The 9,336-nt window shown below is 38.0% G+C and overlaps 1 pseudogene; it reads right to left on the bottom strand.

Moving 5' to 3' along the window:
- Window positions 1-567: 567 nt before the first annotated feature.
- On the bottom strand, window positions 568-1,294 carry LOC110222941 (small ribosomal subunit protein eS24 pseudogene; annotated as a pseudogene).
- Between the last annotated feature and the right edge of the window lie 8,042 nt (window positions 1,295-9,336).

Raw genomic sequence — 9,336 nt, 5'->3', positions numbered from 1 at the left:
TGTTTGGAGGCTTTTGTTGAGAGGAAACCACCAGCTCCAGAGGCAGCCCATTCTACTTTTCAAGAGTTTTTTTTTTCAGGATTCTCTTTCCTGACATCAAATAGTTCCAATAGTTGCCTCTCTACAATTTTCATCCATATCTTTTAGTTCTGGTCCTTGGGGACAAGCAGAACAAAGCAAATCTTTCTTTTGAATGAAAGCTTTTCAATTTCTTGAAGGAAGCCATCTTGTTTTGCCAGAGGCATCTTCTTTCCAAATTGAAGATCTTTAGTTTCTTCAGCCAATCCTCATATGAAGTCATCTTGAGGTTCTTCACCATCCTAGGAACCCTCCTCTAAACACTCCAGCTTATCTGTAGCCATTTAAATACGTGCCCCATGGAAATGAAGACAAACCTTGAATGTGGTCTGAACAGGATATACTGGCTATGGGACTTAATGTCTTAGGGATCTAGGCAATCCTCTAAGACCTTAAATTACAGGGAAGGAGTCCCCCACATTGATAGATGAGTCTTCCCCATCTGAAAATTTCCTATACCTATGAAATCACAAATTTAGTCCATATTCTCAGGCTCTTACTTGTTATCCTGTGTGTTACTCTCCCTCCCACTTTTGTATCATTATGAGCTTGAATTCATTCAAATTCTTGATAAAAATGTAAAACAGAAAAGGACCAAGCACCTATCCCTGAGATGCTCCTTTAGAGATTTACTTCCAAGTTGACATTGCATCATTAATAATTGTTCTTGGCCTATTGTTGGCAGATTTCATTTCCATTCCTCCTCACACATCTTTTTTTTTTTGAAGTTTTTACAGTTTATTTATGCTCTGACGAAAAATTATCTTCACGGATAAACATCATCCATAGTGCCTTTTATCCTTTCTGTTGTGAAATCTCCAGCTCACTTTTTGCCAGCACTGACATTTGCTTTTGCACTACCTCTGATTTTCTTCATTCTGTTCTTGCGTTCCTTTCGCTGTTTTCTTGATGTCTTTTTCTTCTCATACAGGCCAGGCCTTGCAAGTCTGTGCTTTGGTTCATTTTTCTTTGCATAGTCAAAGGATTCATAAATTATGCCAAAGCCTGTTGTTTTGCCACCACCAAAATGGGTTCTGAATCCAAAGACAAATATGACACCTGGAGTTGTCTTGTACATCTTGGCCAGTTTTCCTTGAATTTCAGTTTTGGGCACTGTGGCCTTTCCAGGATGAAGGACATCTATAACCATCTGTTCACACTGAAGAAGTCTATTTTTCATGAACACCCCGGTTCTGATGGTTACAGTGTAATTCATGGTGGCAGCTGGCTCCTCAAGCAGAAGGAGAGGGAAAGCCTCACACATCTTTTTCCAAGAAGTAAAGCACCTTGCCTTTCTATAATCCTCTCCCACCCTCCATGATTCTTCACAGGAACCCAGCAATATCTTCCAGTTCTTTCAGTTCCTGAGAATACAGTTCTTAGAGTCCTGAAAGGACTTGGACTCATTAAAGTACGAAGCTCTTATCCTTATTTATCTTTGTTTTCAACTTTCTAATAACTACCTTTTGTGGTCCTTCCCAGTCTAAAGATGGTTATCCTAGGCAGAGAAAATAGAAGCAAATCAAGGAAGGACCACCCCATCTCATAAAGGATAAAGGACAAACCAAGAGTATTCAAGCCCATCTGTAATATGGGCCTTTTCTGGCCTGATTTCTAACCCCCAACTCAGACTCTACCCAACCTATATTTCATTACTTAAATGCTGAAGTGAATTGGTGATCTCATTGATACACATGTAGTCAGACTTTTCTTTGGTGCTCTGTTTTTGGCCATTTCTTATACTCATTTCACCACTGGTAATATACTGTAGCATGCTGATGCCCACCAGAGTTTTTTTTCCATTATCTTTTTGATCCCCAATTGTTTGGATTATTTGGGGACCAAGGAGACCCTTGATTCACAAAAAAAAAAGCATCAGCAGAAAAAAATGTTGGTGTTAAAAAAATAAGTTTTATTTCATAGAGCTGCTCGATGTTATTGAAAGTGTTGAATGATTTTCAAAAACAATTCAATCTACTGTCCAGTTATAGGCTCAGTTCATTTTTAATGAGTAATATTTGTCCAGTGAAATGTGTCAAAAGACCCACTTGTAACAGTCTAGGTGACAAATATTCTTCATCTACTTGTTTGTTTCCTGTGTGATTGGTTACAAATTCTTTTTTAAGTAGTGGTTGTGAATCTTATTTTGATGGATCCATATTATTCTGGGATTTTATTAAATCTGCAAAATGTCATCCACAAACAGATGCATGTAGAGGAATTTGGGGATAGGGATCTTTCCCTCCATTTGTATTTTATGTTGAAAATCTCCCAGGGTAATCATCATCATCATCATTATTATTGTTGTTGTTGTTTAATAGTAGAGTTAACATTTCTAACACTTCAAGGTGTGCAAAGTACTTTGTCAATATTATCTCATTTTATCCTAACAACAACCGTAGCTTGTTGTTGTTGTGTAGGGATTAAAATTATCTGACCTACAATAAAAGGGAATGAGGCAGAGCTCTGAGCCAATGGCAATATATTAAAGGGCTCGTGGTCCCCTCTAATGAAGAAGACATCAGATCTTCCTCATGATCTGAAGTCCCCCCTTCTTCCAGGACCTTGTATTTATAAAGTTTGATACCCAAATATGCAAAAAAAAGGTATGGATAAAATACAGAATTCCAATGGTTGACACATGATGCATAAGCTATTGTAGCAAAAATGATCTCTCAGCAGGGTCACAAGCTGGGTGAAGCTGACTAGGTAGTCATAAGATGGTTGGGCTCCTTCTTAGGTTAGGCAGGAGGAGATGGTACGAGCTATACACATGCTCCAAGAACATTGGCGGGGATTTTCCATACCACGCCATCACTCGTCCTTGGTTTCGTCATGGAATTTGAAAAAAACAGGATGGAGATATCTTTGTCAGCATTCTTGTGGTTGTACAACTGAGCTCCATAGCTGGTAAACAAGTAATGAAGATTATATGAAAGTTTGAGGCCCATTATAGGGCCTCCTATTAGAAGCTATATTCCTATGTAACTTATACAAAGTATGGATTAATACATTGTTTATTCTTATACCTATTATTAAGTGATTGACTAAATATGTATTACTAGGTAAATATATTAAAATAATCACTAACAATCATTATCCATTCATAAAATCATAATGAACTAATACTGATTAGAGTTTCAGTAGGGGTCCTCACTGAATCATTTCTCTCAGTTGTTCAGCAATTTGCAGTCATGTCCAACTCATCATGACCCTTTTATGGAGTTTTCTTGACAAAGATGCTGGAGTGGTTTGCTGTTTCCTTGTCCAGCTCATTTGACAGATGAGGAAATTGAGACAAATAGGACTAAGTGACTTGCCCAAGGTCACAGACCTAGTAGGTGTCTGAGGCCAGATTTGAACTCAGGTCTTCCTGACTCCAGGCCTGGAGCTCTCTCCAATGCACCACTCACCTGCTGGTAGTGGAAAATAGTTTTAGTTAGCATACAATTCCACATTTTACAGACCTTTGAATATTAATGAGGAACAGCCTTGCATAGTGGATAGAAAGTTGTCCTTATCATGAGAAAGATCTGGTTTCAAGTCCAACTTCTGAAACCTGTGTGCTATGTTACCCTGGTTAGGTCATTTAAACTCCCAGTGTTCTAAGCACTTCTCCAAGGTGCTAAACTATGTTGGTATATGGAGGTTCCTCATCCAGGACCTCCCAAAACCAGTGAAATCATAGGCCCAGTCCCCATCTCTATGTCGAAGAAAATTGATATTCAGAGAATCACTTCACAACATTATTTCAGTTGCTGGGTGTATCAAGGGAACTTGAATGATCACAATGAAATTGAGTCCTCTGAGGAGACTTCAGAAAAGGTTTAAAATTAACCAGAGGCAAATGGACAGAGATATTGGAAGCTGAAAAGGAAGACCTTTGGATGTGAAATACAAATTCCACATGTTAGGAAGTATTTGGAGCTTGAGTAAGTCCAGAAAAAGGAAAGAGGCAACATGAACCTAAAATACAATGGAAGTGAGGCATGCAAAAAGTCCAGCAAAAACCAAGAACTTGTCTCTCAGGCACCCAGATATATGTCCGTCTTTGTCCTTAGCCATTCATCTGCATTGAAACCCAAAGGAAACTGGGGAGTGTAACTGACTGGTCACCATACAGCAAGGTGGTGTACCTTACTAAGGAAAATGGTTTTGATTAAGGAATGATTGTTGAACAGTTGAGGCTAGACCACTCCCATACCCTACCTTGGAGCCAAGGTTCTGAGACAATTACAGAAGAAGGGCTTCTTCCCAACTGTGGCTAAGGGTCCTGTGAGAAGCTTAGCTCAGCTGAGTAGCAAATCTACTCCTTTACCACTGATGCTACATACCACAAAAGATTTTGTGAAGACTTGGTGGGAATGAAAGGCCATCATGGGACTGTAGTTCCAGAGTAAGAAGTTGCCTTGGCTGCATTTGCTTCTTATACATGTGCCTCATTTTTATTGTAGTTTAAGTAAGTTCATGCCCCCTCTTTCTTGAACAGACTCTGTGTATTTGTAGTATAGTGCAAATGTGTTGGCTCTAATGTTACTGAGGAAGAAAATGGTTTGTTATAAAAATCTTAATAGAGGTTTTTTGTTTGTTTGTTGCTTTGCTTCCAATTTTATCTTTAAATGATCTCAGCATGATCTAGCATAATTGAGTATCGCACTAAGGTTTCTGCAAATGTGGTTTTCTCTCCAGTGCTTCTTAATGTTTTGAGGGGTGATAGAGCTCATTGCCTCCCATTAGCCTCCTTCGTTAGGTTATGTAAACCTCATATTCTACACCAGTGTTGCCTTTAGCTACCATGACCTTCTCCTTGGCAAAGAGATCAAATGTTTGCTAACTGTCATGATTGTAAGTTAAATTTTCCTAAGAAACAGTGATAGTCTGTGCTCGTTCTTGTTTTAGCATCAATCACTCATTTAAACAGGTCGGGTCATAACTGTTTTATTAACCTGCCTAACACATTTTTTTTTCTAATTTGGTGGTGATTTTGTTTTTGCTTAAACAATAAGCTGACTGTGAAGAGAAAGCTGATTTTCATGACTCCTGTATAAGTATCTAAACATTTATGGCCTGATAAAATACAGTCAAGTTCTTTTCTTTTTTTCCAGCCACATTCAGTGTCTTGTGATTCTCTTCTTGAAAAAGGATTTTTATATAATCATATGTAGACTACAAGCTTTTGGCAGCTTTTTTTCTTGATCCTAAATCATGCTTTCCAACATATTCGCCTTTAGCCCCCATGCCTACTTTTTCATTAAAAATATTTTTACTTCATTCAGAGGATCTTATCATGTTCCATTATGAAATTTCTCCCTGGCACCTGAGATGCCATTATCTTCATAGTCTTTTTGCATATGTTCCCAATGAGTCCTTGAGTGTTAATGGCCAGGTGTTCCATAAAATAATGTTGCTTTTTGCCCTGGGAATAAGAATAAATCCAATCTGGCAGCCTCCTTTTTTTTTTCCTCCTTAAGGAAAAATCAATGAAGGAGACCTTTCTTCCTTCAACACACAGATTCAAGTATCCCTTTCTACATGCAGCCTTTCCTACCTCTAACTACTAGAGATCTCCTTCCCAAACTAGCAGGAATTGAACTCCTTTCCATTTATTCCCTGTCATGCTGTTTATATGCACTTGTCATCCCTTCTTTTAGAATCCTTACAACTAAGATTGCTTTTTATTCGTATCCTAAGTACTTGGCACATAGTAGATGCTTCATGAATGATTGTTAGTTGATTGATAAAAGAAATGAAGCTAAAAGCTAGGAATTAAGACAAAGAATAGGGGCTGGCCTCATCAACAATTCAAACTCCATGTCCCAGGATAAAGTTGCAAGAGAGGGCAATAAAGGGGATCAGAAATCAACCACATGATACAAATTGTGGCAGGGCAGTCTCAGTGGAAATCAGACTGCAATCAATCAACAACCATTTATTATTGCCTACTATGTCTTTGGTACTTTATTAAGTTAATAAGTGCTGGGGATATAAAGAGAGAAAAAAAACAGTCCTCATTTTCTAGGGAAAAGTCATAGTTATCTAATGTAAGGGTACAAGACTAGGCAGGGTCTTCCTGCCCCACCCAAGAGTGTGAGAAGGAGGACTAACCCAAAGTCCCAATTCACAAACTGAAGTGAAGATATGAGTAAGCAAGAAAAAATTCCAATACATTACGGGTCAAAAGAAACCTAGGGAAAGCCTAGCAAAAAGAAATCAAGGGAAACATTTAAATATGAAGAACAAACAGGTATATGAGAAAGCAACAAGATCCAGGGAGAAAAAGAAGTAGGTTTCTGCAAATCATAGAAGAAAAAGATGTTCTCTAGCCTTCATATAAGATTGGGTGCCTGGGTCCAAAGCTCACACAATGAGTGTCTAATGACACAGCTCCTTGTAGATGTACCAGAGAAATTTTGGCATGTCCTACTGTGTAAAGCTGAAGGACTGAGACAGGTAAATCCAAAAGAAGAGAGTAACTCCAAAACAACTACAAGAAAAACTGCTGGGGAGGGGCAGGGATAGCTTAGCCATAAAGACTCTAAGAGCTCATGAAAGAAATAAAGCAACTGATTTTAAAAAATGAAATCAAATGTCCTAAGGATAAAAACTGGAAGGAGAATAAATAGTTTGGAAGAGAAGGTACGGTAATGACCCAAGTAATGGAGTCTCTGAAAAATAGAATGCGGCAAACAGAAATGAATGATTCATTCAAATAAGAAATGTTGGAGAAAAACCAAAAGATTGAAAAAAGAGGAGAAGCTATGTGGTATGTACTATTTTTAAAAAGCTGACTTAGAAATTAGGAAAAGGAGAAATAATTTAGGAATCATCAGATTACCTCAAAACCATTACCAAACAAAAATACCTCAATACTATAGTTTAAGAAATTATAAAATTACCCAGATCTATTAGAACTGCATGACAGAGTGAAACTATAAAGAATCCACTTGTCACCTACTCAAAGAAGCCCCAAATAGAAAATATATAGGAATATCATGGGCAATTTCAATTGCTTCTTGGTCACAGAAAATATCCTGCAATTACACAGAAAGAAAAAAGTGCAAATATCAAATAGGCGTGATCAGGTTCACACAAGATCATTCTGCAATTACTATAAAGGAAGTGAAATCTTAAAGAATGATATCCTACAAGTAAAAAGAAAAGGGCTAAATTGAGATAATATATCCTACAAAACTGAGTATAATTATAAAGAGGGCAATATGGACCTTCACTGAAATCAAGTACTTCTCAGTATTCCCGATGAGAAGGCTCTAGAGCTGAGCAGACATTCTGAAATGCAAACTGAGGAATCAAGAAAAACATAGGAATATACACAAATTCGATGAATTGAAAGGAATTGTATGATGATGAATTATTGATGTATACTTTAATGAGAAAAAAGAAGTGTGTCTTCTTAGAACCTTATTGTTATCCAGGGTCATAAAGAAAACTAAATAAGATCACCAGAGGTCCTAGTTTCATTCTACTTTGATGGTCTTAGGATAAAATGAAGTTGAAGGGAAAGGAGAATATGATTGAGAAGAAAAGAAGAGGAAGAAAGAAAGTTACATTACACCATGGGGTACATGAGATAAAGAGTATACAAACATGAAGAAAGGGGTGGAAAGAACAGGCATCTCATGACTTCACTTCCATCTGAACTTTACAAAGGAAATTTGAACACACCCACACACATAATTATACACTCACCCACACATACAGTTTTGTGTGCAAATATATTAAATGCAACGGGCCAGAAGGAGAGGACAGAGAGAGCAGAATTTAAGAGAGAGACAGTAGGATTGGTAATGGATTGTCATAAGCAAAACAAACTGAAATATAGGAAGGTGGAGCATAAAATGTGTGTAGGGGGTGGGAAATAGATTAAAGGAAAGAAAGAAAAAGTAAAGTCCTATGCTCAGGAATGAGGCAATGGGGAAGAGGAAAGGAAGCAAAATGAAGTAGAATGGATTGCTTCACTTACCTGAAACAATTCCCAAGAAGGTTGGGACAGGGTGGGGTGGAGGGGAGTAGAGGGAAGAATGGCCCGGATCCATATAGACTTCAGTGATTTGTAATTTTCTATTCATCTCCTAAGGCAAGGAAATATCACATTGTTTGGGACTGGGGCAGGACTAAAAGGAACACCCACGAAGTGGAAAAAGAAAACACACTGAGAGGAATGAGGTGGTGGCATTTCCCTGACTCCTACATTAGCATCTGTAGTGACAGCAAGAATAGAGCAGTTTGATAAAGACACCTCAGCAGTTCTCGTCATCATGCACAGGCCTCCAGGGAGACTTGAGAGGAGAAAGATAAAAGGGCAAGGGATAAGACTCTTCGTCATCATTGTCCTTGTCATCCTCATCATAGTCATCATTGTCTTCTTGTTTAATTTGTATCATGACCACTAGCTCAAGGCTGAGAAACAGCAGCTGTATTTCAGGGAATGTGGGAGTGCTGACAGTACTCATTCCCTTAGCCAACTTTATTTTGGCTAGGCATGAGTGGCACCTGTTTCTGTGATTTTTTTAAAAGACTGAATCTGACTGATCTAATCACATAAAAACTCCTGTAGTTGACCTGATTGGTTCACTTTCCCTTTGTCTGTGGTAAAAGGGCACTGGGACAGCTTGGGGAGCAACACAGTAAATAATAATCTCTCTAATGCAGGTCTGGGTTCCCAGATCCAGCTCTGAGTTGTTAGATGGTTTTTCTCATTCTAGGTGTGGAAGACTAATCAGTAGCCATTCATTCTTATGTTTCTTGACTATATTCCCAAGGGCAGAATTGATAGGAACATGGACCTTTCAGTTTACCCCCATGAGACTAGACTATTGGTTTACTACATTAAAAAAAAAAGTCCAAGATTGATTAAGAGCAATGGGACCCTAGGGCTCTATAGCAACACCTAGTGTTACCTAGAGATAATTATTGTGAAGCAACCCTCTTTCACTACTTTTTTGTTGTTGTTGTTAAGAGTGGGGTGGGGGAGGGAAGAAGCAGAAATACAAGAGGATAGATTGGAGGAAAAGGCAAAATTAACAATCATAACCATGAATATGAATGGGATAAACACACCTAAAAAAGAAAAGAAGATAATACAATGGATAAGAAAGTAGAATCCAAAATATGTTGTTTACAAATTGAAATATAAAGATTTACACAAAGTGAAGGTTGGAGCAAAGCATATTTTTTCAGATGAAATAAAAAAAAACTGAACTAGTAATAATTTCAGATAACATGACAGAAAAGCCATGA

Source organism: Phascolarctos cinereus, unplaced genomic scaffold (assembly GCF_003287225.1).
Source record: "Phascolarctos cinereus isolate Bilbo 61053 unplaced genomic scaffold, phaCin_HiC Scaffold_9;HRSCAF=440, whole genome shotgun sequence".
Taxonomy (NCBI): Eukaryota; Metazoa; Chordata; class Mammalia; order Diprotodontia; family Phascolarctidae; genus Phascolarctos; species Phascolarctos cinereus.
This window is presented reverse-complemented; position numbering and strand designations above follow the sequence as displayed.